Source organism: Triticum aestivum, chromosome 3A (genome assembly GCF_018294505.1).
Source record: "Triticum aestivum cultivar Chinese Spring chromosome 3A, IWGSC CS RefSeq v2.1, whole genome shotgun sequence".
NCBI classification, from domain to species: Eukaryota; Viridiplantae; Streptophyta; class Magnoliopsida; order Poales; family Poaceae; genus Triticum; species Triticum aestivum.
The window spans coordinates 192,764,424-192,792,284 of record NC_057800.1 but is presented as its reverse complement, the minus strand read 5'-3'; the positions used below and the strand labels follow the sequence as shown (position 1 = coordinate 192,792,284).

The 27,861-nt window shown below is 47.2% G+C and overlaps 1 pseudogene; it reads left to right on the top strand.

The window, feature by feature from the left end:
* Positions 1–27,261, top strand: LOC123056876 (WPP domain-associated protein-like; annotated as a pseudogene).
* The last annotated feature ends 600 nt before the right edge of the window (positions 27,262–27,861 follow it).

The following is a 27,861-nucleotide window of genomic DNA, read 5'->3' as shown; positions in this document are numbered from 1 at the left end:
ATGGCTGCGTTGTACGGTCTCCTTTTACATGAAAGACGGGAGAATAATTTCAAAGTTCACAACATTGCTGGGGTATTTTTGCGTGGGGTCGTCATATTGACAGTGGAAAATTTGATTATAATGAATAAAGCCGGATAGTGTTTTGATTAAAACTGTCTGGTAAAATGCACATCAAAGTTGTTGTGCGCCGCAGAAGCCTTCGGGGGATCAAGCAGAACCACTGCATCATCAATTTACAGCGCCCATCTGTTGGATGAAATAGTTCAGCAGCTTGCTTACAAAGATGAAGAGATAAAGTTGCTAAAAAAAGGTTGCTGCAGCTTGGAAATGACAGCTTAAGTTTGTCCGGGGGTCGGGATAGAAAATTCTGAGTGGGGGTTTTCAGGGTCCCAGTATAACTTTGATGGTGCAGAAGATGTGAGTCCTGCAAAGGATGAAAGTCCTGAAGCCTCTCCTGAGGCTTTCGCTGATGCGTCATGTTTGAAGCACTTGGATAGGGAAGCTCTGATAGACCGTTTTAATAAAGAGATGAACCGTATGAAAAGGCAGCATGACACGGTCGTGCAAGAAAACACAGAAGAGATAATCATAAGGGAAAGCTCCTAAAAAATAAGGATCCAGCCCATGAAATTTACGGAACAACAAAGATTTCGAGCAAATTAGAAATAAAGCCGGGGAAGTAATGACAAGATTGGATGGCATCAAGGCAGAAACATTTGCTGGCCAACAAGACAAGAGCAATGCTTTAGATTCTGAAATCCAGCAAATACAAGGTGCTGCCACTAATAGTCAAGTAGAAGCGTGTGCTTTTCCTACCCAGACATCACACATTGCATCCATAGAGGCAGATCACGCAAAGACAATTGGAATGTTAGAATCTGATATCGAAGATGCCAGGATGGCAACCATCATTAGAGAAGAGATACAGATGATTGAACTAAGAGAGTTCGTTAACGAAATAGCTTGGTAATGAGATGGGGTATAACATGAAGCAAGAGATTTGCTCAGTCATTCAGAATGAAGCTGTAGCGGAAGCAGTGTTAAACCTCAATTCTTAATTGTTAAAGTACAATGAGGAAAAGAGCTGCTCTGAAGCGGCATCGACTCTACAAAAGCAGGAGATTGAGAATCTGAAGCGAGCTGTTGACTCTTTCAGTACAGTAAGTGAAGGAAAAGCAGGCCTGTCAGATCGAATTCGGAGCAATGAAGGGTCATATGGATTTATTATTCTATCAACTTGATTTACTTGCAGACAAAGTGGAAAAGCAAGACTCATGTATATCTGACAAGGAGTTTGATATGATTGTCGGCAGGCTGGAGCAAGCTCTGCAGCATGTACGTCAAAATGAGATCAATTTCAGTGAGTTACATGACAGATTTAGAAATGCTACAGACTCTCTAAAGGTGCTGGAGAAATAAAATCAGTATTTACATAACGTCGTCGAAGAAAGGGAGAAAATATTCACATCAACCATTTATAAAGAAAAGGAGTTCAAAGAATGCATGACAAATCTTGTTGGGTCTATTAGAGAGTTCTAGAATCTTGTTACGCACTACTAGGAAAAGGGCTATAGATAGGATTGATACTAATGGCGCACCAGGGAAGCAGTGCGCCACTACTATATACTAATGGCGCACCTGTTGGTGATGCGCCATTAGTGTGGAAGACACTAATGGCGCACCAGAAACAAGGTGCGCCACTAGTATTACATTTTTTCCATTTTTCCATACATACTAATGGCGCATCAGGTAGACAATGCGCCATTACTAGTTCTAACTAGTAATGGCGCATCTGGCAGTGAGTGCGCCATTACTGTAATTTTTTTCTTATTCTTTTTATTGCAAAACTATTAATGGCGCACCGTCTCACAGTGCGCCATTACTAGTTTAAACTAGTAATGGCGCACTATTAGACGGTGCGCCATTAGTATATATATTTATATTTTTTACTTTTTGCAAAACTTCTAATGGTGCATCACCTGCAGGTGCGCCATTAGTAACCAGGGTTACTAATGGCGCATTCCCTTGTGGTGCGCCATTAGTAACCTGGGACCCCAACAAGATATTTTGGACAGCCCCACACCTACCCACTCACTTTCCCCACTTCATTCCCTCCACCTCCTTCTCCAAGCTTTCGGCTGCCTCCTCCTCCTCACCTCATTTGCACCATAGATTCATCAAAGTTGAGTGGTAAAATTACCTTTTTTGATAGGTAAGTAAGGGGAAAGCTATCTTCATGGTGTAGATCTACTTTTTTTCTCCCTAGCTCGCTCCAACAACGTGCACATGCACTTTTTGTGGCCTAGCTAGATCTATGTATGTTTGTGGTGTTGCATGTGTTTGTGGTGTTGCATATATATTTATGTTTGAAGGTACCGGTATTTGAAATGCGATAGTTGCCAATATTTTGCCGGAATGTTTTGATTCATTTCCGTTTCGGCGAGAATTTTGGCACTATGCATTCTTTTTGGTCCTATTTTTAGGGAAGGTCATGCCAAAAAATTTCTTGGTTCTAAAATATCGTTTTGCTCTACCCCGCAGGCGACCATGGTCCGCACGATGACTGAAGGCATCATGAATAGGTTTTTGAGCTCTGTGAAGGCCGAGATGCTTCAAAAGAACGAGACAGAGATAAGATGTCCGTGTCGAAGATGCAATCTGAAGAGCCTTATTGCGGACCCGGATTTCGGGAAGGTGCGGGACCACCTGCTCTTGCGTGGTTTGATGGATGGCTATCGGTGGCAAGGTGATGAAGATGACTATGAAGTCGTCCATGGCCGGGGCCGGGCAAGAAATGAGGAAGGGCAACAAGACAAGTACCACCGCGGCGAGGGCGGGCGAGAAGACGAAGAATCTCCAGGACATGATCACGACGGTGATGCTGTACACAGTCATCATGTAGAAGATGTCGTACATGATGATGAGGAAGATCAAGACGAAGGGCATGATCATGAAGATGAAGATGCCGGAGCAGACGATGATGGAGGCTGGGTGCAGGACCCTCATATTCAAGAGCTGCTTCTCAAGCAGACGGATAACGCAAGAGCTGCCGCCCGAGAGAAAGCCAAGTTGGATCAACTGGAGATAGACGCGGTTACTCCATTGTATGAAGGATGCAGGCCCGAGGATACCCGCCTAAAAATAACGCTCATGGCTCTGGAGATGAAGGTAAAACACAAAATGACCGACGCATGCTTCGACTAGAACATGTCATTCTCGCACGAACGTCTTCTGTTACGCCCCCGATTTGACCGTACACTAATCATGCACGCAAATGTGTACGATCAAGATCAAGGACTCACGGGTAGATATCACAACACAACTCTACAAATAAAATAAGTCATACAAGCATCATATTACAAGTCAGGGGCCTCGAGGGCTCGAATACAAGAGCTCGATCATAGACGAGTCAGCGGAAGCAACAATATCTGAGTACAGACATAAGTTAAACAAGTCTGCCTTAAGAAGGCTAGCACAAACTGGGATACAGATCGAAAGAGGCGCAGGCCTCCTGCCTGGGATCCTCCTAACCACTCCTGGTCGTCGTCAGCGGACATCACGTAGTAGTAGGCACCTCCGATGTAGTAGGAGTCATCGTCGAAGGTGGCGTCTGGCTCCTGGGCTCCAACATCTGGTCGCGACAACCAGGTAGAAGGGATAGGGGGAAAGAGGGAGAAAGCAACCGTGAGTACTCATCCAAAGTACTCGCAAGCAAGGAACTACACTACATATGCATGGGTATCAAATGGAATATGGGTATCATATGTGGACTGAACTGCAGAATGCCAGAATAAGAGGGGGATAGCTAGTCCTTTCAAAGACTACGCTTCTGGCAGCCTCCGTCTTGCAGCATGTAGAAGAGAGTAGACTGAAGTCCTCCAAGTAGCATCGTATAGCATAATCCTAACCGATGATCCTCCCCTCGTCGCCCTGTGAGAGAGCGATCACCGGTTGTATCTGGCACTTGGAAGGGTGTGTTTTATTAAGTATCCGGTTCTAGTTGTCATAAGGTCAAGGTACAACTCCAAGTCGTCCTGTTACCGAAGATCACGGCTATTCGAATAGATTAACTTCCCTGCTGGGGTGCACCACATAACCCAACACGCTCGATCCCATTTGGCCGGACACACTTTCCTGGGTCATGCCCGGCCTCGGAAGATCAACACGTTGCAGCCCCACCTAGACCAACAAAGAGGTCAGCACGCCGGTCTAAACCTAAGCGCCCAGGGGTCTGGGCCCATCGCCCTTAGCACACCTGCACATTGTGTGGGCGGCCGGAAGCAGACCTAGCCTAGTAGGCGTTCCAGTCCAATCCAGCGCGCACCGCTCCGTTGCTGACGTCACGAAGGCTTCGGCTGATACCACGACGTCGAGTGCCCATAACTGTCCCCGCGTAGATGGTTAGTGCGTATAGGCCAGTAGCCAGACTCAGATCAAATACCAAGATCTCGTTAAACGTGTTAAGTATCTGCGAACGCCGACCAGGGCCAGGCCCACCTCTCTCCTAGGTGGTCTCAACCTGCCCTGTCGCTCCGCCTCAAAGTAACAGTCGGGGGGGGGGCGTCGGGAACCCAGGCCCACCACTACCTGGATGGAGCCACCTGCCCCTTCAGCCCCCATCTCCGAACAGTATCATAAGTAATGTAACTGTGTAAAGTATATAGTATATGCCCGTGATCACCTCCCGAAGTGATCACGGCCCAGTAGTATAGCATGGCAGACGGACAAGAGGTGTAAGGCCATTGATGGAACACTAGCATCCTATACTAAGCAGTAGGATAGCAGGTAATGGTATCAACAGTAGTAGCAAGAATAGGCTATGCATTAGGATAGGAATAACGGAAAGCAGTAACATGCTACACTACTCTAATGCAAGCAGTATAGAGAAGAGTAGGCGATATCTGGTGATCAAAGGGGGGCTTGCCTGGTTGCTCTGGCAAGTGAGAGGGGTCGTCAACTCCGTAGTCGTACTGGGTAGCAACGGCGTCGGTCTCGGTGTCTAGCGGAAGAAGAGGGGGGAAGAAACAATGAATATAATGCAAACAGATGCATAACGATGCATGACAAGACAAGTAACGGTGCTAGGGGTGCCCTAACGTGGTATTAGGTGATACCGGTGAAGGGGAATAACATCCGGGAGAGTATCCCCGGTGTTTCGCGTTATCGACAGACGAACCGGAGGGGGAAAGTTGCGTGTTTGCTATGCTAGGGATGCGCGGCGGATAAACGGGCTGCGTATTCAAATTCGTCTCGTCGTTCTGAGCAACTTTCATGTATAAAGTATTTCCATCCGAATTACGGATTAAAAGATATGATTTTTTAAAGATTTAAATCATTTTCTAATTTTAATTATTTATTTAAACCCAACATTATCCAGAACAGTGAATGATGACGCGAGCATGACATCAGAGTGATGTCAGCAGGTCAACTGGTCGGTTGACCAGTCAAACAGACAGGTGGGTCCAGTGGGACCCACATGTCATTGTCTGTTATCTAATTAACCAGGTTAATTAGTTTAGTTAATCAGATTAGTTATGTTAATTAATCAAAGTTAATTAGGTGAAACTAGTTAATTAGGCTAATCTAATTAGGATTAAATAATTTAATTAATTAATTAATTAATATTTTAACTTATTGTTTATTTATTTATAATTAATTTAATTATTATTATAAAAAAATATTTTTGTTCCAGGGGTGGGCCCCATTTGTCATAGGTACAGGGGGGCGGGCCCAGTTGTCTGTGGCCCCCTGGGCTTAGCGGTTACGGGCGAGCAAAGGGGCGGGGCGCCCGAACAGCGCGAGCCCGAGGGGGCTGGGCGCGCACGGCGCATGCCGACGCCGGCAGCCAGGGCAAGGGAAGGCGGCGGAGGGGTGGAACTGGAGCGGGAGGCCGGCGTAGATGGCCGCGGTGGCCGACGGGGTCGCCGCGGGTGACCTCGAGTAGAGACGGCGAGCGGGATGACGTGCACGCGCGAGGAGAAGCAGCGGGCGACTGGAATCGGGGCGGAGCCGCGAGTCCGGCGAGCTGCAGTAGTGCTGGGCACGGACGGCGACGGATGGCGGTGGCGGGGCACAGTGGGACGACACAGGGCGACGGTGGTCGTGAGCGGGAGCAGGGCGACGCGGGCACGGTTGGGAGGGGGTGCCGCGCGCGGTGGCACGGCAGAACGCGTGCAGCGCCGTGGGGTTACGGGCTCCAGCGAGCTCGAGCGACAACAGGGGAGAGAGGAGGAGAGGCAGTGCCTCACTTATGGTGCAGGGAATCGGCAGCATGCTCGAGGAGGAGGACGAGGAGGCGACGACGGCTGTGGGCGGCTCCGGCGAAGCAGTGGCGGGATGAAGCGGCGACGGTGTGCGGCGGCGGCGTCGAGGCGAGGAGGAGGCCGTGGCACAGGCGCGAGGGCGGGGGGTCATCGCCGGCGGGCGGCTCGTCCATCGCAGCAGGGTCGTCGGGTGACGTGGGGCCCGAACACGACACCCTGCGGAGCCAGGGTGGCGGCGGGGCACAGGGCGGCGGCGGGCAGGCGCCGGCGCGGCGTTGAGGCGACGGGGTCAGGGCGGTTCGAGCCCCCGATCCAATCGGGGGGGGGGGGGGTGGGAGGAGGGGGGGAGATTGGGGATTAGGGTTTGCGGGGGGTGTGGGGATAAGGTGTGGCCGGCTGGGCCAGTTGGGCCGGCCCGTTCGGGCGGCGAAGGCCAGCTGGGCCACTTGGCCCAGCGGGGGGGGGGGGGGCTTTCTCTTTGTTTTTTTTGTTAGTTTAGTTTTTCTCTTTTGTATTTTATTTTCTTTTATTTATTTACTTTTCTGTTTTCCTTTAATTTCTCAGTTGTATTAGTTTTATAAATTATAAAAGCAGTCACTAATTTAGAGTTAATAATTATGCTACTGTCCCATTAACTTAGGGGCAACTAAATAAATAGTTTATTATTTTATAAAATGCAAAAGACATTTATTTTATTGTTTTACCTACTGTTTCAATTATTCAAATGCATCTAAACTTTCTATAAGAATGTGGTTTCTTCACCTCAATTTGTTAGGGATTATTTGCCACATGATGAACAATTTAGTTTTAATGCTTGAAAACTTTTACTGTTTGCCTATATTTTAAATTTGAATTTGAATCGTTTTTGAACTAACTCGAGTTTATCAACAGTAACCGAGGGGACGTGGCATCCTTAGCAGAGGGTTACTGTAGCTTAATTATCCGGGCGTCACAATTCTCCTCCACTACAAGAAATCTCGTCCCGAGATTTAAGAGGGGGACTAAGGGGGGAAAGGTCTGGTTATGAAATGCTAACGAATCTTCTCAGTCTTGGTTGCTCTTCTTGAAGAGGTCGATCCGTTACATTGACGTCTTCATTTCTCTGCTTCAGGTCATCATGGTGATGTCGTCCTTTTCTCGGGAACTCCAACGTACTTACGAATAGGTAAGGGGCATTTTGGAAGAACGGCCACTATAGTGTTGCTTATCTGGTAGATAACACCAGTGAAGGTGGCGGAAAGTAACTCTCGAATTCAAACCTTAGAAAATATCGAGAGCGAAGTAAGAAGGTATCATGAAAAGTTTCGGGCGGATAGGCAATCTTTCATTGCGTGAAATAGAGTGTGAAAGGTTTCAGAGCAATGGGACCAAGTATTGTGTGTGATGCCAGAATAGATCACTCGGAAGGTGGCTCACGAATTACACACGAAACCAAGTGCAAGGGATAACTTTGAAACAGGGTGTACAAGAGAGTCAGGTTTCGATCCTGTGGAACTGTGGGTTATGGGCCCACCATGTGGGTTAAAAGTAGGAGGAGTGGTGACATCTTGCATGGTCATGATAGCAAGGCCTGTCAGAGGGTAACCTGTCGATTATGTCGGCAACAACGTCGGTACCAAGGGCGAGGGACGAAGAGAACCATTTTCCCTGCTCGTTGATACGAGGCGGACCAATAGGCAAAGTTCTCGTCCATCGGTGGCTACCGGGAAGTCATCAACAATAGTAACAGGGTCTTACCGACACGGTTGGGCACCTATGTGTTTACATAAGCAGTAGAATATTGCTGCTTAGATCATATAGATCACCGGAAAGGCTAAACAAACCAATGTAAAGGAAATGTGAGCATCAGATTAACAGAACAATGGAAAGGAAAATGTGTTTAAACACATATTTCAAGGGTATATCCTCCCCAAGGACAATCAGAGCATGATATCCATGTCAGGATATAATGTAGAAAACTCTTTAGGTAGGGGAGAGAATTTCATGACATTACACATACAGCGGTGTTTGGATAACTGAGCAGGAAACATTTAGCATTGGGCTTCAGATGTTCTTGTTGAGAATCGGAGTCTCATAGACATGCTATGAGATAGCATTAACATGGTCATCAGGTGAAGATCAGACTTTGGAAACACAATGGATCCATCAGGGACAACTTATAGAATAAGTCTTACGATTTCCTCACGGAAGAATGACTAACCTTGCCAAAAAGGAAATTATAACAATAGGGCCTCGGGGCAGGTGTGCTAGGCATGACATCACCTTACTGGGTCACATAAAGACCAATGTTATAACTCTTGAAAATATGTTCCAACCATCATATCTGACTGAGATTCAGATCTGAATGGTGTTAGGATAACTCAGATTTCAGGATACCTGAGAAGAAAGTGCAACACAAATTGTCAAGATGACATTTTAAGATTCTCGGGAATTGAACTATGGAAGCGAGTTCCGCAAAAGGAGTTCATCATTAAACCCAGGACAGGATGAGGTGGCTGATAGGCTCAGCAACAAATCATCGAGATTTCCAAAGGATTGATTTCCACAATTATGTGAACAAGGAAATATCATTTGTCGGATCATATGATATAATGATGTATGCTCGAGGGAAACATACACAACTGAACAATGATAGAAGGGTGCACCCAGGAATCTGGACTAGGTAGCACGATCAATGTTCGAATGATGATTCAATAAGCAATAGACTTAGAATGGAACTGTAGACCAATAACTTCAAAGCAATAGGGTTGCTAGAAGTTTAGAATTTACACATCGCAGACCATTTGTCGGTATTCCGGTTAGAATTAACACGGAGACCAAGAAATGAACGCAAAAGGCGAGAGATATTACTATATCAAGAATTCTCAAGAGGTGGTAAAATTACCACGACATTCTTGACATAAAAGGTGGTAATATTCCAAGGTAAAGAAGAACAAATGCTGGATAGCAAGGATCTCAAGGTATAACACAAAACACGAATAAGTTTGTGTTGAACGGAAGGCAATAAAGTGGTCGGTGATAACACAAACCATTGAGGGGCGAGGATTGTATTTCTCATCAAGAATTCGATAGATATCTTGTAAGAGCTCAGGATGTTGATGATGACCACGACACAATTGTCGAGAGATTTCATGAAGATGTAATCGGTTGGCGATGACATCAAGTCAAATGATGGTGCAGCGGAAGTCAAATAATACTTGAAGAAGAACTCATAAGAAGTTATGCAGTTCCGTGATAATCTCGAGATACCAATGGGGGTAATACTTGATGACAGATCAAAGTAGAGGTTGGACTGGGGTATTTCTCTACAGAAGACAAGCGCTTAAACTTGCACGCGAAACGGTATTTAAAGGAGAACATGGTCGGAACCACGATTGCAAAAGGTCAGATCCCAGATATAAGATGAACTTATACCAAAGGAATAATTTAATTTAAGAGAAGCTTTAACAATAAGATCTACATCGTGTCCATGGGCATGAACACAAAGTTCAAGGTCGACTCCCATTCTTCAATGCATAACCTTTCATTCACTGCTCTAGATAAAAATGATTTCAGTGTCAAAACCTACTTGGTGAATTACCAGAGGAGTATGACCCGTGAAAACTTTCGGGTTCACACAGATTAAGTAAGGCATAGGTTCAACCCGTCAGGGTATCATGGAAACATATACCACAAGCTTCAATCGTAAATACCACCAGCTCAAAAACAGAGCATGGTTGATAAAACAGAGGATACAATTTACCAAAAGCATTATGTATCAGAGGAAAGGCTCACGAGGTTATTGATTAAGGGGGACACTGTCGAATAATAATCCAATAAAGGATCTGACAGTCCATAGAGGAGCTGATGTGAGCATTGGCACACAATCAGTTGAAGAAAGGATGCAAGGGCATCAGATTATAGAACACCTGAATGATTCGATGCTTAGATATCAAAGGAATTATGATTTCCAAATAGAAGGATCAGAAGCAGACGCTCTGATCAAGGGTGGATAAGTTCAATAGTCCTAAGGTTACAATTGACGGCAAACAGAGTGGTCGAGAACAAGCTCATGTTCAAAAATGACGTCTGAGCCAGAAAGATAATTTGAAAGGATCAACTGATGATTGCGTGCATTCGCACTCATGTTGAATCAATAGGATCAAAATGACGGTTTCTAAGGATACTGATGAATATTGTCAGACATATGGAAAGCATCCATAATGCAAGCAGACAAGTATTGCAGAGCAATAAGCTACTAAGGATTTTTGGAGGATCGAATAGTATTTCGAAGACCATTGTGAAACACATGAACAACTGGGGGATGAGCGGATACTCGATAAGTGCGACAATTACCCATAGGGGTATTCAGGTGACAAAGAACAGCAAGGCAGTAAGCTTAAAGGATTATCGAAACAACGACGAGTATTTCTGGGTATCTTGTAATAACAAGACCAACTGGGGATGAAAGTAAGAATAACAACTGCAAGTAGTTATCCATAAGGGTTGACGGTGGAAGGGGAAATGCAAACATGATGAACAAAAGTTCTCAGGATAACATCGGAGAGTAGCCACGGAATCCTTCGGCGCACCATGCAATCATCTGGAGTGAGGGGCTCTCCGGGAGGAAGTAATTACGAGATCCTAGAGTCAGAGTTCGTAAAATCATTTAACCCGAATAGAAGAGAGATTAGAGTCCCAGAGCATAGACGAGAAATAAAGGATCCTAATATCACCCAATGGCGACGTGGGCCCGTAAGACACACAGCCATGTTAATAAAAGTTTTTGTAATGACTAGACTCGACTTTGGCCAAGGAGTGTGGAAGGGGGATTCCTACAGGCAGTCGGCTCTGATACCAACTTGTTACGCCCCCGATTTGACCGTACACTAATCATGCACGCAAATGTGTACGATCAAGATCAAGGACTCACGGGTAGATATCACAACACAACTCTACAAATAAAATAAGTCATACAAGCATCATATTACAAGCCAGGGGCCTCGAGGGCTCGAATACAAGAGCTCGATCATAGACGAGTCAGCGGAAGCAACAATATCTGAGTACAGACATAAGTTAAACAAGTCTGCCTTAAGAAGGCTAGCACAAACTGGATACAGATCGAAAGAGGCACAGGCCTCCTGCCTGGGATCCTCCTAACCACTCCTGGTCGTCGTCAGCGGACATCACGTAGTAGTAGGCACCTCCGGTGTAGTAGGAGTCGTCGTCAAAGGTGGCGTCTGGCTCCTGGGCTCCAACATCTAGTTGCGACAACCAGGTAGAAGGGATAGGGGGAAAAGAGGGAGAAAGCAACCGTGAGTACTCATCCAAAGTACTCGCAAGCAAGGAACTACACTACATATGCATGGGTATCAAATGGAATAAGGATATCATATGTGGACTGAACTGCAGAATGCCAAAATAAGAGGGGGATAGCTAGTCCTTTCAAAGACTACGCTTCTGGCAGCCTCCGTCTTGCAGCATGTAGAAGAGAGTAGACTGAAGTCCTCCAAGTAGCATCGTATAGCATAATCCTAACCGATGATCCTCCCCTCGACGCCCTGTGAGAGAGCGATCATCGGTTGTATCTGGCACTTGGAAGGGTGTGTTTTATTAAGTATCCGGTTCTAGTTGTCATAAGGTCAAGGTACAACTCCAAGTCGTCCTGTTACCGAAGATCACGGCTATTCGAATAGATTAACTTCCCTGCAGGGGTGCACCACATAACCCAACATGCTCGATCCCATTTGGTCGGACACACTTTCCTGGGTCATGCCCGGCCTCGGAAGATCAACACGTTGCAGCCCCACCTAGACCAACAGAGAGGTCAGCACGCCGGTCTAAACCTAAGCGCCCAGGGGTCTGGGCCCATCGCCCTTAGCACACCTGCACGTTGCGTGGGCGGCCGGAAGCAGACCTAGCGTAGTAGGCGTTCCAGTCCAATCCAGCGCGCGCCGCTCCGTTGCTGACGTCACGAAGGCTTCGGCTGATACCACGACGTCGAGTGCCCATAACTGTCCCCGCGTAGATGGTTAGTGCGTATAGGCCAGTAGCCAGACTCAGATCAAATACCAAGATCTTGTTAAACGTGTTAAGTATCTGCGAATGCCGACCAGGGCCAGGCCCACCTCTCTCCTAGGTGGTCTCAACCTGCCCTGTCGCTCCGCCTCAAAGTAACAGTTGGGGGGGGCGTCGGGAACCCAGGCCCACCACTACCTGGATGGAGCCACCTGCCCCTTCAGCCCCCATCTCCGAACAGTATCATAAGTAATGTAACTGTGTAAAGTATATAGTATATGCCCGTGATCACCTCCCGAAGTGATCACGGCCCAGTAGTATAGCATGGCAGACGGACAAGAGGTGTAAGGCCATTGATGGAACACTAGCATCCTATACTAAGCAGTAGGATAGCAGGTAATGGTATCAACAGTAGTAGCAAGAATAGGCTATGCATTAGGATAGGAATAACGGAAAGCAGTAACATGCTACACTACTCTAATGCAAGCAGTATAGAGAAGAGTAGGCGATATCTGGTGATCAAAGGGGGGCTTGCCTGGTTGCTCTGGCAAGTGAGAGGGGTCGTCAACTCCGTAGTCGTACTGGGTAGCACCGGCGTCGGTCTCGGTGTCTAGCGGAAGAAGAGGGGGGAAGAAACAATGAATATAATGCAAACAGATGCATAACGATGCATGACAAGACAAGTAACGGTGCTAGGGGTGCCCTAACGTGGTATTAGGTGATACCGGTGAAGGGGAATAACATCCGGGAAAGTATCCCCGGTGTTTCGCGTTATCGACAGACAAACCGGAGGGGGAAAGTTGCGTGTTTGCTATGCTAGGGATGCGCGGCGGATAAACGGGCTGCGTATTCAAATTCGTCTCGTCGTTCTGAGCAACTTTCATGTATAAAGTATTTTCATCCGAATTACGGATTAAAAGATATGATTTTCTAAAGATTTAAATCATTTTCTAATTTTAATTATTTATTTAAACCCAACATTATCCAGAACAGTGAATGATGACGCAAGCATGACATCAGAGTGATGTCAGCAGGTCAACTGGTCGGTTGACCAGTCAAACAGACAGGTGGGTCCAGTGGGACCCACATGTCATTGTCTGTTATCTAATTAACCAGGTTAATTAGTTTAGTTAATCAGATTAGTTATGTTAATTAATCAAAGTTAATTAGGTGAAACTAGTTAATTAGGCTAATCTAATTAGGATTAAATAATTTAATTAATTAATTAATTAATATTTTAATTTATTGTTTATTTATTTATAATTAATTTAATTATTATTATAAAAAAAATTTTTTGTTCCAGGGGTGGGCCCCATTTGTCATAGGTACAGGGGGGCGGGCCCAGTTGTCTGTGGCCCCCTGGGCTTAGCGGTTACGGGCGAGCAAAGGGGCGGGGCGCCCGAACAGCGCGAGCCCGAGGGGGCTGGGCGCGCACGGCGCATGCCGACGCCGGCAGCCAGGGCAAGGGAAGGCGGCGGAGGGGTGGAACTGGAGCGGGAGGCCGGCGTAGATGGCCGCGGTGGCCGACGGGGTCGCTGCGGGTGACCCCGAGTAGAGACGGCGAGCGGGATGACGTGCACGCGCGAGGAGAAGCAGCGGGCGACTGGAATCGGGGCGGAGCCGCGAGTCCGGCGAGCTGCAGTAGTGCTGGGCACGGACGGCGACGGATGGCGGTGGCGGGGCGCAGTGGGACGACACAGGGCGACGGTGGTCGTGAGCGGGAGCAGGGCGACGCGGGCACGGTTGGGAGGGGGTGCCGCGCGCGGTGGCACGGCAGAACGCGTGCAGCGCCGTGGGGTTACGGGCTCCAGCGAGCTCGAGCGACAGCAGGGGAGAGAGGAGGAGAGGCAGTGCCTCACTTATGGTGCAGGGAATCGGCAGCGTGCTCGAGGAGGAGGACGAGGAGGCGACGACGGCTGTGGGCGGCTCCGGCGAAGCAGTGGCGGGACGAAGCGGCGACGGTGTGCGGCGGCGGCGTCGAGGCGAGGAGGAGGCCGTGGCACAGGCGCGAGGGCGGGGGGTCATCGCCGGCGGGCGGCTCGTCCATCGCAGCAGGGTCGTCGGGTGACGTGGGGCCCGAACACGACACCCTGCGGAGCCAGGGTGGCGGCGGGGCACAGGGCAGCGTCGGGCAGGCGCCGGCGCGGCATTGAGGCGACGGGGTCGGGGCGGTTCGAGCCCCCGATCCAATCAGGGGGGGGGGGGGTGGGAGGAGTGGGGGAGATTGGGGATTAGGGTTTGCGGGGGGTGTGGGGATAAGGTGTGGCCGGCTGGGCCAGTTGGGCCGGCCCGTTCGGGCGGCGAAGGCCAGCTGGGCCACTTGGCCCAGCGGGGGGGGGGGGGGGGGCTTTCTCTTTGTTTTTTTGTTAGTTTAGTTTTTCTCTTTTGTATTTTCTTTTCTTTTATTTATTTATTTTTTTGTTTTCCTTTAATTTCTCAGTTGTATTAGTTTTATAAATTATAAAAGCAGTCACTAATTTAGAGTTAATAATTATGCTACTGTCCCATTAACTTAGGGGCAACTAAATAAACAGTTTATTATTTTATAAAATGCAAAAGACATTTATTTCATTGTTTTACCTACTGTTTCAATTATTCAAATGCATCTAAATTTTCTATAAGAATGTGGTTTCTTCACCTCAATTTGCTAGGGATTATTTGCCACATGATGAACAATTTAGTTTTAATGCTTGAAAACTTTTACTGTTTGCCTATATTTTAAATTTGAATTTGAATCGTTTTTGAACTAACTCGAGTTTATCAACAGTAACCGAGGGGACGTGGCATCCTTAGCAGAGGGTTACTGTAGCTTAATTATCCGGGCGTCACATCTTCCCAAGGGGAACAAGTGCCCGACCAATTTCGAGGAGGCGAAGAAAATCGTGTGTCCTCTGGATTTACCGCACATGAAATACCATGTGTGCATGAACAATTGTATCATTTATCGGGACGAGCACGCGGAGTCTACCATATGTCCGGTGTGCGGCGTCACTCGATACAAGAAGAGGAAGAAAGCTCCTCGAAAATTGGTGTGGTACTTTCCGATCACTCCTCGTCTGCAGCGGTATTTTGCGGACCCTAAGGTAGCAAAGTTCCTGCGTTGGCACGCGGATAGGGAGGAGAAGAAGCGGGAAGATGACGGAAATGATCCGGAGATAAAAAAAGACAAGATGCTGAGTCACCCTAAGGATGCGAGCCAGTGGCAAGCGTTGAACTTCGAATACCCAGAATTTGGGAAGGATCCAAGGAACATCGTGCTGGGCGCGAGCACCGATGGAGTCAATCCGTTTGGCAGCCAGAGAAGCACACATAGCACCTGTCCTGTGTTTGTGTGGATGTACAACCTTCCCCCCTGGTTGTACATGAAGAGGAAGTACATTCACATGAGTATGCTAATTGAAGGGCCGAAACAACCAGGGAACGATATCAATCTGTATCTGGGGCTGCTGAAGGAGGAGCTAGACACGCTGTGGAAAACGCCAGCCAATACGTGGGACGTCGCAGAGAAAGAATATTTCCCTATGAGAGCCGCACTGCTCATGACAGTGCACGACTATCTCGGTTACGGATATCTCGCGGGGCAGGTAGTCCACGGATTTTCTGGATGCGTAAGGTGCATGGATGACACAACGTATCGCCAGCTAGATAGAGATCCCGGGTCTTCGAAAACCGTGTTCATGGGACATCGAAGGTGGCTTCGCGACAATGACCCGTGGAGGAAACGCAAGGATCTGTTCGATGGTGAAACCGAACCCCGAAAACGCCCGTGTACGAGGAGCGGCGAGGAAATAGACGAGCTGTTGAAAAATTGGAAAGACTGCCCACTGCCGGGAAAGAAGAAAAAGGCGCCAGAGCCGGGAAAGAAGCGAAAGGCACCAGAGCCGCTGCTGAAGGTATGGAAAACGAGGTCTGTTTTCTGGGACTTGCTGTACTGGAAGATCCACCATGTGCCTCACAGCCTTGATGTCATGCATATCACGAAGAATGTGTGCGAGAGTCTGCTTGGTACCCTGCTCAACATGCCAGAGAGGACCAAAGATGGGCCGAAAGCAAGGGCAGACTTGAAATCAATGGGCATCAGGCAGGAGCTTCACGCTAATGATGATGATGATGATGATGATGATGATGATGATGATGATGATGAGGCGAAGCAGGACACAGAAAGTCGTCGCAAAGGCAAAAAGGCCAAGAAGACCGGAAATGACTACCCTCCCGCGTGCTTCACTCTAAGTCAGGAGGAGATCGAGCAGTTTTTCACCTGCCTCCTAGGAGTAAAACTTCCTTACGGTTACGCGGGGAAGATAAGCAGATACCTAGACCCAGCGAAGCAGAAGTTCAGCGGAATGAAGTCTCACGACTGTCACGTGCTGATGACGCAGATACTTCCAGTTGCAATCCGTGGGATTATGGACGCGCACGTCCGTGAAACGCTATTTGGCCTATGCAACCTTTTCGACGTCATCTCTCGGAAGTCGATTGGTGTGAGGCAACTCAGAAGGCTACAGGAAGAGATCGTGGTGATACTATGCGATCTTGAGATGTACTTCCCGCCCGCATTCTTCGACATTATGGTGCATCTGCTGGTCCATATCGTGGAGGATATCATCCAACTCGGGCCGACGTTCCTGCACAGCATGATGCCGTTCGAAAGGATGAATGGTGCCATTAAAGGATACGTTCGCAACATGTCATGTCCAGAGGGAAGTATAGCCAGGGGCTTTCTGACCGAAGAGTGCATCTCCTACTGCACGAATTATCTAGGCATCGAGAACCCCGTTGGTCTGCCCGTCAATAGGCACCTCGGCAGGCTCGCTGGATGGGGTCACCGTGAGGGTCGCCGCGAAATGCATGTCGACTTCAAGGGTCGACTCGCCGACTTTGAAAGAGCAAACCTAGTCGCGCTACAACACATAGACGTGGTCGATCCTTGGGTGGTAGAGCACAAAACCTTTATTGAGAAGACGTACAATGACCGAGGCCAATAGAGGACGGACGGAGATATACTCAAAGAGCACAACTCATGTTTCACGCGTTGGTTCAAGCAGAAGCTTCTGTCGTACCCTTTACATGAGGATTCTTCCGCGGAAGAACAACTCATATTCGCCTTGTCACAGGGCGCCGAGCACAACCTGATGACCTATGAGGCGTACGATATCAACGGCTACACATTCTACACCGAGGACAAGGACATGAAGAGCGATGGTTATCAGAACTCCAGGGTAACAATGGAATCCTACACCGGTAACGACAAGGACAGATACTACAGAAGGATCGAGGAGATCTGGGAGCTGAGCTACGCTGGAGAGAAGGTCCCGATGTTCCGTGTCAGATGGGCCAAGAGCGTCCTAAAAGAAGACTGGTATTTCACCACCATGGTTATACCCGAAGCCAAATCCAAGACCGCGGGCGCAAACGTCACCGCGAAAAATGAGCCATGGGTACTGGCTTCACAAGTGGACAAATGCTTCTTCATTACCGATCCGTCAAAGCACAGTCGTGTTGTCGTGAGGAGAGGCAAAAGGAAGATCATCGGAATGGATGGAGTAGCCAATGAGCAAGACTTCGACAAGTACGGCGACCCGAAGATCGAACATGACGACGACGATGAAGTAGCAGCATACACCACAAGAAGAAGCAGGACCACCCTATCTAAAGGACGTCCGTTCCACAGAAGAACTCCATTTGCGAAAAAGAAGGGCAAGAAGACTGTGAACAGATAGCTAGCTAAGATCGATTGTATTTAAATTGTAGCCTTCATTTCTCAGGCACTTTTTGATATCATGAATATTTTTGTATTCAATATGAAAAAATATTTCTCGGGCCTACAGAAGATCGATTGTATTCAATATGAAAAAATATTGAATATTCATGAGGACACTCGATCTCGATCCCCCTCCCTCTCGATAGCTATCCCCCTCGCCAGATCCCCCTCGCCGCCGAGCACCCCCCGCACCCCCCCCCCCGCTCCACCGCCGCCGACCCACCGCACCCTCCCCCGCTCCACCGCCGCCGCCGACCCACCGCACCCTCCCCCGCTCCACCACCGCCGCCGACACCCCGCACCTTCCCCCGGCCCGCTCCGCCGCCGCCGCGACACCCGCACCCTCCCCCACTTTTTGAAGATATTTTTAAATAACAAATTTGATGATATTTTGAAATAAGAAATTTGATGATATCTTCAAATAACAAATTTGATGATATTTTCAATTAAAAATAAAAAACAAATTTGATGATATTTAAAAAAAAATTGATGATATTTGATGATATCTTCTGTTCTAGTCCTCATGAAAATAACAAATTTGATAAAAAACAAAGTATTAGATGCAACAAGAAATAATGAAAAAAATGTTACTACTGGCGCACCAGAGGAGGGTGCGCCATTGCTGTCAGGAAAAAAGTTACTAATGGCGCACCAGAGGTGGGTGCGCCATTGTTATCAGAAAAAAAAACTTACTTATGGCGCACCGCTAGGTGGTGCGCCATTGCTATACCTCCCCCGACTAAAATCTTGGCCCCAATCCCCGGCCGATCCCATCTCACATCTCTCAGCCACGACAACCCACGACGCGCTGCCCCTACGTGCGTCGCCGCCCCCGCGCCCCCACCACTAAAGCTCCTCCGCCGCCCACCGGACAGCAAGCCGCCGCGGCCCCCAACCATCCCGCCGCCGACGACCGCACGGGGTGCAGGACGACGACCGCCGCCGACCCGCAACCGTCTCGCCGCCGCCCGTAAGCCCCCTCCTCCTCCGCCCGTCCCCCTCCGCCCATAAGCTCCCTCCCCTAGACTGACTCGACTCCCCTGGCCTTCGCGCGCAGTTCACCGTCCCGGATCTCTGACTGCATCGCCTGCCCGCGTCGGCCCCTGCCCTGCGCCCGCCCAGGTACCTCTCCTCCTTCCTCCTTCCTCCCTCTCCACCCTTCCTCCCTCCCCAACCTATGCATGGTGAAAGATGAGTTTAGTTGAGTAGGCAGGAAGTTGCTGCTTCCAAATGCTTTTTCTTTTCCAGCTTAAACTACCACGAATGGTTTGCTGCAATTGCTTCATGGAAGAATTTAAACTGTTTACATGGCAGTGTGTGATACAACTCTTCAGGAGGCTATAAGCATGCAAGTTGCTCAACCTCTGGACATTGTTCAGTTGCAAATGCATCTGAAGTAGATTGAGATTTCATTCTGCTTCCTTGTGCTCTCTGTAGAATGCTTCTAAATTTCATGTTTTGTCCAACTATAGTTTCTTGAATTAACTTGCTATGCATTAGGTTGGTCTCACCCTCAGACCGATGCTGGTAATGATATCTATGTGCTATTAGATGCTGGTATTGTTCTAGTTTTAGTTGTGATGGTTTGCTTGTGGGTTTGTTTGACTCAGGTGTTTTAGTTCATGTTTCCATGTACAGATGTTTTAGTTAGTCAACTGAATCGAGTTTTAGATGTTCTGTTTCTGATGGAGTGTCAAAGCAGCAGAGTTTTCAAAACTAGATCATTTTACTGGCCATTTAGTGACAAGTATCCTGGGAGTTGTCGACCCTTCTGCCTTTAGTTGTTGCTAGCCTAGAAGTAAGTCTCCTCATGGTTTTACTGGATCATTGAATTATCCCCGAGAGCGAAAGGGCAAAAAGCTCTCTAGCTGATTGATTATGCGTGTTCTGTTATAGCTATTTCAGCAAATTGATGTCATCCTCTATTAGCAATGTTGCAATAAGGGAACATATATATCATTAGTAAGGTTAAAAGGAAGTGTTCCATCTGCAACTGGTGTTTATTAGTCTTTTTGAGTGAGTTATCTGCATCTGCTCCTTGTGGTGGTGGTTGTTTAGGTGGGCAGTAAGAAACCATGCTTGATTTGGGGGACTGAACTTATGCTTATGTATGCCATCAGAAGCAGTTCGAAATCATTATTCTCTCTTTTCCTTGCAGGTTTGGGCAACTTCAGTCGGTTGATCTTGAATCCATTGAGCCTTCACTTAGAGCTGGTACTCATCCATGTAACTCTTCACATTTCCATGTAGGATGGTTGCCTATCACTTACTAGTGTGCTAGTGCCCCTTAGTCCAAAGACTAATAGCTATGTGCTCTTGAATCTTGATATGTATGTGTTCGGTAGTACCACACTTGACAATAGTCACAGTCCATACTTTATACCCTTGATATGTGTTCGGTAGTACCACACTTGATATGTATGTATAAGTTGAGCTGATTTTTGTCCATATGAAAGCAGAGGACCATATGGTCTGTGGCCTTTTCATCCATATGAAAGTAGAGGCACATTGTGGTGCTAGTTTGCTGGGTTTTGTCTCCGACCGTCGTGTCGTGATGATTTTGCAGGTACCCCGAGAGGCCCTTGAGTTTGCCAGAATGTCGATTAACTTCCGTTCCGGCAAATTCGGGTACTCCATATGTCCTATTTTCAGCAAAGGTCGTGCTGAAATTTTCCGTGAATTTTAGCATGACTTTGCTAAAAATCGGACATATGAGGTACTTGCTACTAATGCATGGGCCGGGGTATCTTAGTACTTAATTAAGTAGGATCAACTGCCCCTTTATTCTTGCTGCATTAAACCATAGGTGGCAATAGAGCCAAGTGATTAGTGCCAAGTGTTGGGGAACGTAGTAATTTCAAAAAAATTCCTACGCACACGCAAGATCATGGTGATGCATGGCAACGAGGGGAGAGTGTGATCTACGTACCCTTGGTAGATCGACAACGGAAGCGTTTGGTTGATGTAGTCGTACGTCTTCACGGCCCGACCGATCAAGCACCGAAACTACGGCACCTCCGAGTTTTAGCACACGTTCAGCTCGATGACGATCCCTGGACTCCGTTCCAGCAAAGTGTCGGGGAAGAGTTCCGTCAGCACGACGGCGTGGTGATGATCTTGATGTACTACTGTCGCAGGGCTTCGCCTAAGCACCACTACAATATTATCGAGGACTATGGTAGCTGGGGGCGCCGCACACGGCTAAGAATAAGATCACGTGGATCAACTTGTGTGTTTCTGGGGTGCCCCTGCCTCCGTATATAAAGGACTAAAAGGGGGGGTGCGGCCGGCCTAGGAGAGGCGCGCCAGGAGAGTCCTACTCCCTCTGGGATTCGCGGAGGGGGGAAAGAGAGAGAGGGGCCGGCCCCCTCTCCTTGTCCTATTAGGACCAAGGGAGGGGAGGGGCGCGCGGCGCATGTTGGGCTGCCTCTTCTCTTTTCCACTAAGGCCCACTATGGCCCATATAGCTCCCGGGGGGTTCCAGTAACCTCCCGGTACTCCGGTAAAATCCCGATTTCACCCGGAACACTTCCGATATCCAAACATAGGCTTCCAATATATCAATCTTTATGTCTCGACCATTTTGAGACTCCTCGTCATGTCCGTGATCACATCCGGGACTCTGAACAAACTTCGGTACATCAAAATGCATAAACTCATAATATAACTGTCATCGTAACCTTAAGCGTGCGGACCCTACGGGTTCGAGAACAATGTAGACATGACCGAGACATGTCTCCGGTCAATAACCAATAGCGGGACCTGGATGCCCATATTGGCTCCTACATATTCTACGAAGATCTTTATCGGTCAGACCGCATAACAACATACGTTGTTCCCTTTGTCATCGGTATGTTACTTGCCCGAGATTCGATCATCGGTATTCCAATACCTACTTCAATCTCGTTACCGGCAAGTCTCTTTACTCGTTCTGTAATACATCATCCCGCAACTAACTCATTAGTTGCAATGCTTGCAAGGCTTAAGTGATGTGCATTACCGAGAGGGCCCAGAGATACCTCTCCGACAATCGGAGTGACAAATCCTAATCTCGAAATACGCCAACCCAACATGTACCTTTGGAGACACCTGTAGAGCTCCTTTATAATCACCCAGTTACGTTGTGACGTTTGGTAGCACACAAAGTGTTCCTCCGGCAAACGGGAGTTGCATAATCTCATAGTCATAGGAACATGTATAAGTCATGAAGAAAGCAATAGCAACATACTAAACGATCGGGTGCTAAGCTAATGGAATGGGTCATGTCAATCACATCATTCTCCTAATGATGTGATCCCGTTTAATCAAATAACAACTCTTTTGTTTATGGTTAGGAAACATAACCATCTTCGATTAACGAGCTAGTCAAGTAGAGGCATACTAGTGACACTTTGTTTGTCTATGTATTCACACAAGTATTATGTTTCCGGTTAATACAATTCTAGCATGAATAATAAACATTTATCATGATATAAGGAAATAAATAATAACTTTATTATTGCCTCTAGGGCATATTTCCTTCACCAAGTGATTAGGCCCAACCTAGGGTGCCTCGGCATCGATAAACCCTAAATGATGAAAACTTAACTTGGCTGCCCCGGATGCCTCGGTGTCGATGAGAACCTAAATGATGTACGCTTAGGCTTTTAGGGTGCCTCGGCGTCGACAAACCCTAAATGATGAAAGCTTAGGCTTTTAGGGTGCCTCGGTGTCGACAAACCCTAAATGATGAGACCATGATCTTGTTCCTTGACAATAACCAACTTTTTGACCAAACTTTTTTCCTATTTAGAGCGAAACATGGCCCACAACGATGAGCCCGGTGGTTCGGGCGGCAAGAAATTCTGGGAGCTGTCCCAGGATATGTCGTCATCATCATCGGACGACGAAAGTCTCCCGGCGGAGTGCGACTGGTGCCACGACAATCGAGGTCTGTGCGACATGCCTCACCTGGACGATGATCGGCGCTTCAGCATTAAGCTTGAGGAGACCTTCAAAGTTGGAACGGTACACAACGACGACAAGTGTTATTTTCATAATTAAGCATGACTTCAACTATTTCAACGTGTAATTTTCATCTTTTACAATTCGAGTATAGCTTATCCCATGCCATGCAAGACGCTATGTCTTGGAGAGGATGGATTTTGAAGACCATGAAATTTCTAAAACAAAGAAAATTCACCTAAGGACTCATCACGATGTGGACTTTGAAGTAAATCTATATAATTCTGAGAGCGTAACCCATTTTGGTTGCAAAAATTGGGAAGCATTTTGCAAGATGTATGGTGTTGATGAGGGTATGCTTATCACCATGGATCTTGGTAATCCTGACATCAACCAAGACAATATGGACATTTGGGTCCTTGTTGATACGTCTCCAGTTCTACCGCTATGTGAGTTTCTCAAACATAGTTATTAGCTAATTTATATTGTTTATTTCAAAATAGTTGACAGCTTATTTCCATTGACAGCTTATTTTTATTGTTCAAAGAATGTGCGGGAAATGGTAGACAAAACCCACTACACCGATGGCTCCGAATTAACAACTTACAAGGAGAAAAATCATCTGGTCGAATTTTGTACTGACATTAAAAATTACATTATTCATAAACAAACTCCTCAACATTATGGTAAATACGTGCCACTAGTGCATGTGTTCAACTACGATAACTACCATGGAGATACCCTGGTAAGATTTTTACTATTACGACATCCGTGCATCTTTTGCATACTTCTAAAACTAGTACATCATTGCTAACTATGAAGTTATTACTATGTTTTTCAACAGATAATCCTAGAGAATTGTGTGCCTCATATGATGTATCTGAAAGGTAGTGTTAATGTTTTGAACATACAGCCAGGTCGTCCTACGAATCTCAACTGTCCATACGAGATTTCTAAAAGAAGTGGAGACATGAAAATCAAAGGATGGAAAAAATGTATGGACAGTCGTAAGGAGCTTCTTGGAAGCAAAAGGAAGCGAAGCGCAAGAATTGGAGACAGGATGTTCTCCATTCTCCATAATGGAGAGTCAGGGTCTATATTGTTTTATGCTATTTTAGCTTAAATAGGGTATTTAGGTCCTGCCTAATACTGATGATCATGTGCTGATGAACAATTAAGTAGGGTTGGTTCGAAGACTATCAAGATGATGATCGTATGACTTGTTATGAATAACGAGTAGAAGTTGTATGATGATGATTAGTATGACTTGTTATGATTAGTATTACTTCCGACAAACTCGATACTCGCGGTCTTGAGACTTATAGTGTTTTATCTTTGTTCGGTTTTTTGAATTCGGAGACTAATATGATGAATTGTATTCGGAGACTAATCTTCTATTGTATTCGATGAATCTGATGTTGCTGTCTATATTCTGTCTAATAATATATTTTATATTCTGTCTAATAATATATTTTATAACCTGCGCAAAAATCAGAAAAGGAAAAAAAACAAATATTCATACTAATGGCGCATCACCACCAGGTGCGCCATTAGTATGCCAAAGGATACTAATGGCGCATCAACAGAGAATGCGCCATTAGTATGACAAAGGCATGCTTATGTATGGCCCCCCGGGAGGCACACTAATGGCGCATGCTTTTACATACTAATGGCGCACTAGCTGGTGCGCCATTAGTAAAAATTACTAGTGGCGTGCTACTATGGCGCACCGGTGATGCGCCATTAGTAGGCAAAACCGGTGCACCATTAGTAGGCCTTTTCCTAGTAGTATACAGATCAACAAACTAACATTGCAAACAAAATTCACCACAGTGAATCAAGGTGCTTGTATTTGCATTGCATTCAGTAATGGGGGTATCTTTTTATTTTTGTAAAACTAGATTTCTTGATGATAATTAGTTTTATCTTAACGAATCTTGCCATATGATTACCTTTATACTCCCTCCGTTCCTAAATATAAGCCCTTTTAGAAATTTCAATACGGACTACATACGGAGCAAAATGAGTGAATCTACACTCTAAAATATGTCTATATACATTTATATGTAGTCAGAACTGAAATCTCTAAAAGGGCTTATATGTAGAAACAGAGGGAGTAGTTTATAGTACTTAACTACTTATGACTATTCTATGTTGTATTTCTGTGAATAAGGATGGTATCATTTTCTTTCACATGTTCTGTTTATTGAAAGACCAATGTAAACACCTCACGGAAGGCAATGTTCTAAAAAGGAAGACATTGTGATAAAAGGAGATATCCGAGTTAAGAGGCTCTAATCTTTAAAAGGCTGAGCTCGAGGTAAATATAATTTCAGATCCTAACGACTATTAATTAATTATTGCTTATGTTCCTTGTATATTGCTTTGCCTGCAAAATGCAACAAGGTTATAGCCCTGATAATGCCGTAAAGTGGGAGCATGGGAGGCGAGTGATGTAATGAGCTAGGATTTCTGAATTTTTCTGCAGGTGGATTTACTTGGTGATGAGGTTGAGGCCTTAACGGATCTTCTTGCAAAAATTTATATTGCGCTGGACCACTATTCTCCAGTTTTGTAACACTGTACTGGGGTAAGTCTCAATAAAATGGTCCATCTCTGATTGACGTTGGCAAAAGTTATTTGCTAAATGCACGAATTCATATAACATGGATGGTAACAGAAATTCCAATCTACTGGTATATTTCTTCACTAATAAATTTTCTCTTTGCATGCAAGTTTGAGGGTGCCTAGGATTGCCTACTGCTCCATAGCAGGCTTCCAACTGGGACAACATCATTTTCTTGCACCCATACAAATTTTGGTTTTTATTTAACTGTCAGGAGCCACGAATGAGAATAGGCCAATCCCCCGCGTCGCCCCGTCTCGGGCGGCTCCTCAAGCCCTAGCCGCCAGGGTCACCACCACCTCCCTCCCTTCCCTCCGCCGCCGCCGGAGGATGCCGCTGGGCTAAGCTCGGTGGCCGACGGCGATTGCGGGGGTTCTCCTCCTTGGATCGCGTAGGAGGGGGTGGGGCGGGACCTCCTCACGCGTGACGGCGTGACCGCGATCTGATCGATGGCGGCGCGATAGCATGCTCCGTGCGGCGGCGTGGAGGTTTGGGCTGGCCAGATCGGGATCCTGGGGCGGCGGCCCTGGAAGGTGGCGGCGGGTGAAGCTCAAGCAACCCGCAACGGCATGGCATGGTGATTTCCCTGGCCAAGGCGGAACTCCACTGGCGATCCGGTGGCTTTGGCTCCGGATTAGATCAGATCAGTGACGGTGACGAGCACGCGCGGGATCCTTCCTGGCAGCTCTCGTGGTTTGTCGAGGTGGGGTGGCAGCCCTCCCTCGAACTCCAATGATGGCACACACAGGAAGTGGCTGGTGTGCCAGGGCTCCCACGGTGGCAATGCTGCTATGGGTGGTCGTCGGATCTGGGAGGCCAGATCTGGGGCTTTGAAGGTGGTCTGGCCAATGCACATGATGTCAGATGGATGCTCTTGGGACAAGATCCGGGTGAAAACCTTGTCTACGGCAGGTGGCCGGAGCAGGTGATGGTGACACCCTAGGTGGTTTCCTTCTTGGAGGCATCATCAAGGTGAAGTTCCCGACTCCTTCCACTACCTTTGGGGGAAACCCTTGATCAGTCGATCAAATGATGGCGGTACTAAGGTGTTGTTCCTCTAGTGGGGGCGTCATTCTTGGAAGTATGCATTGGCCTAAGGGACCAGTGGTGGAGCGGCGTTCCATGTGACGCATCGACGACGTGGAGTCTTGGCGGCGTGGCACTGCAGGGCCTCGGCGATGGATGTGTGATGATGGACACGTGTAGGGAGGTGGCGCTGTCTGGTGCTATGGTGGCGTCGACGCCAGGCCTTGCAAGGCCGATGCGTCAGTACCTTCTCTGAAGATGGATTGGTGGAAGACGGCGGCGGCGGCCTTTGAGAGTGTGCCAGACCGGTGTGTGCCCCAGACCCGGCAACGCCTTGGTTGGGGCCTTCGGCTTTAGATGTTAGGCTTTGGTGCGAGGTCTGTTTGGCATTCGGCTCGGACAATTCGGCACCCCTTCATCAAGTGGATAGGAGTAGCGATAGATGTTGCCAAGATGGTGGCTTCAGACTTACTGATGTATTACTTTGTAAGGTCTTTGTGAATAATTAATAAGATGGCTGCATACATCGCCTAGATGCAGAGGCCAGGGGTCATCCTCCTTTTAAAAAAAACTAATTGTAGCCTCTTTCACAGGTTATGCAGACCTTGAACATGATCAAGAAACACATAAGCACAGCAAAGTGAAATGCCAATGCACATACACATCAGCTGGTGAGATGTTAACAGCAGCCATGGTTTTATTGGCCTGAAGGCAGCCTTGCTGTAGACACCGAGTGGCAAGTTGAGGGTTGTAAAGTGGATTTTTCTCGTCTGATTATCTATTGCTCCATATTAGGCTAGTGTGCTAGGAATTGCTGGTATCCATCGGGACAGCATGATTTTCTTGCACCCTTACAAATTACTATGATTTTGATGTTTTTGTCGGGTACTTATTGTAGTCTTGCTTCACAGGTTATGGAGACCTTAAACATGATCAGGAAACACATAAGCACAACAAAGCGAAATGCCTATGCACATTCACATCAGCTGGTGTGACGCTAACAGCAACCTTGGTTTTATTGGCATGAAGGCGCACTTCAGGTGGTCTGCGACAACTTCTCTAGGTGGTTGATATAGCCCTTGTAGTAGAAACCAAGGGCTAGGTAGTGCAAAGTAGCTTGTTCCCCTCCGTAGGCAGTAGATTTTGCTAGTCTTTGAGCACCATGTAACTGACCCACCCAAACCATGGTTAGTCCTTCTTTGTGCTTGTCTTTGAGCTACACTCTGATGTATGGGGCTGTGTCA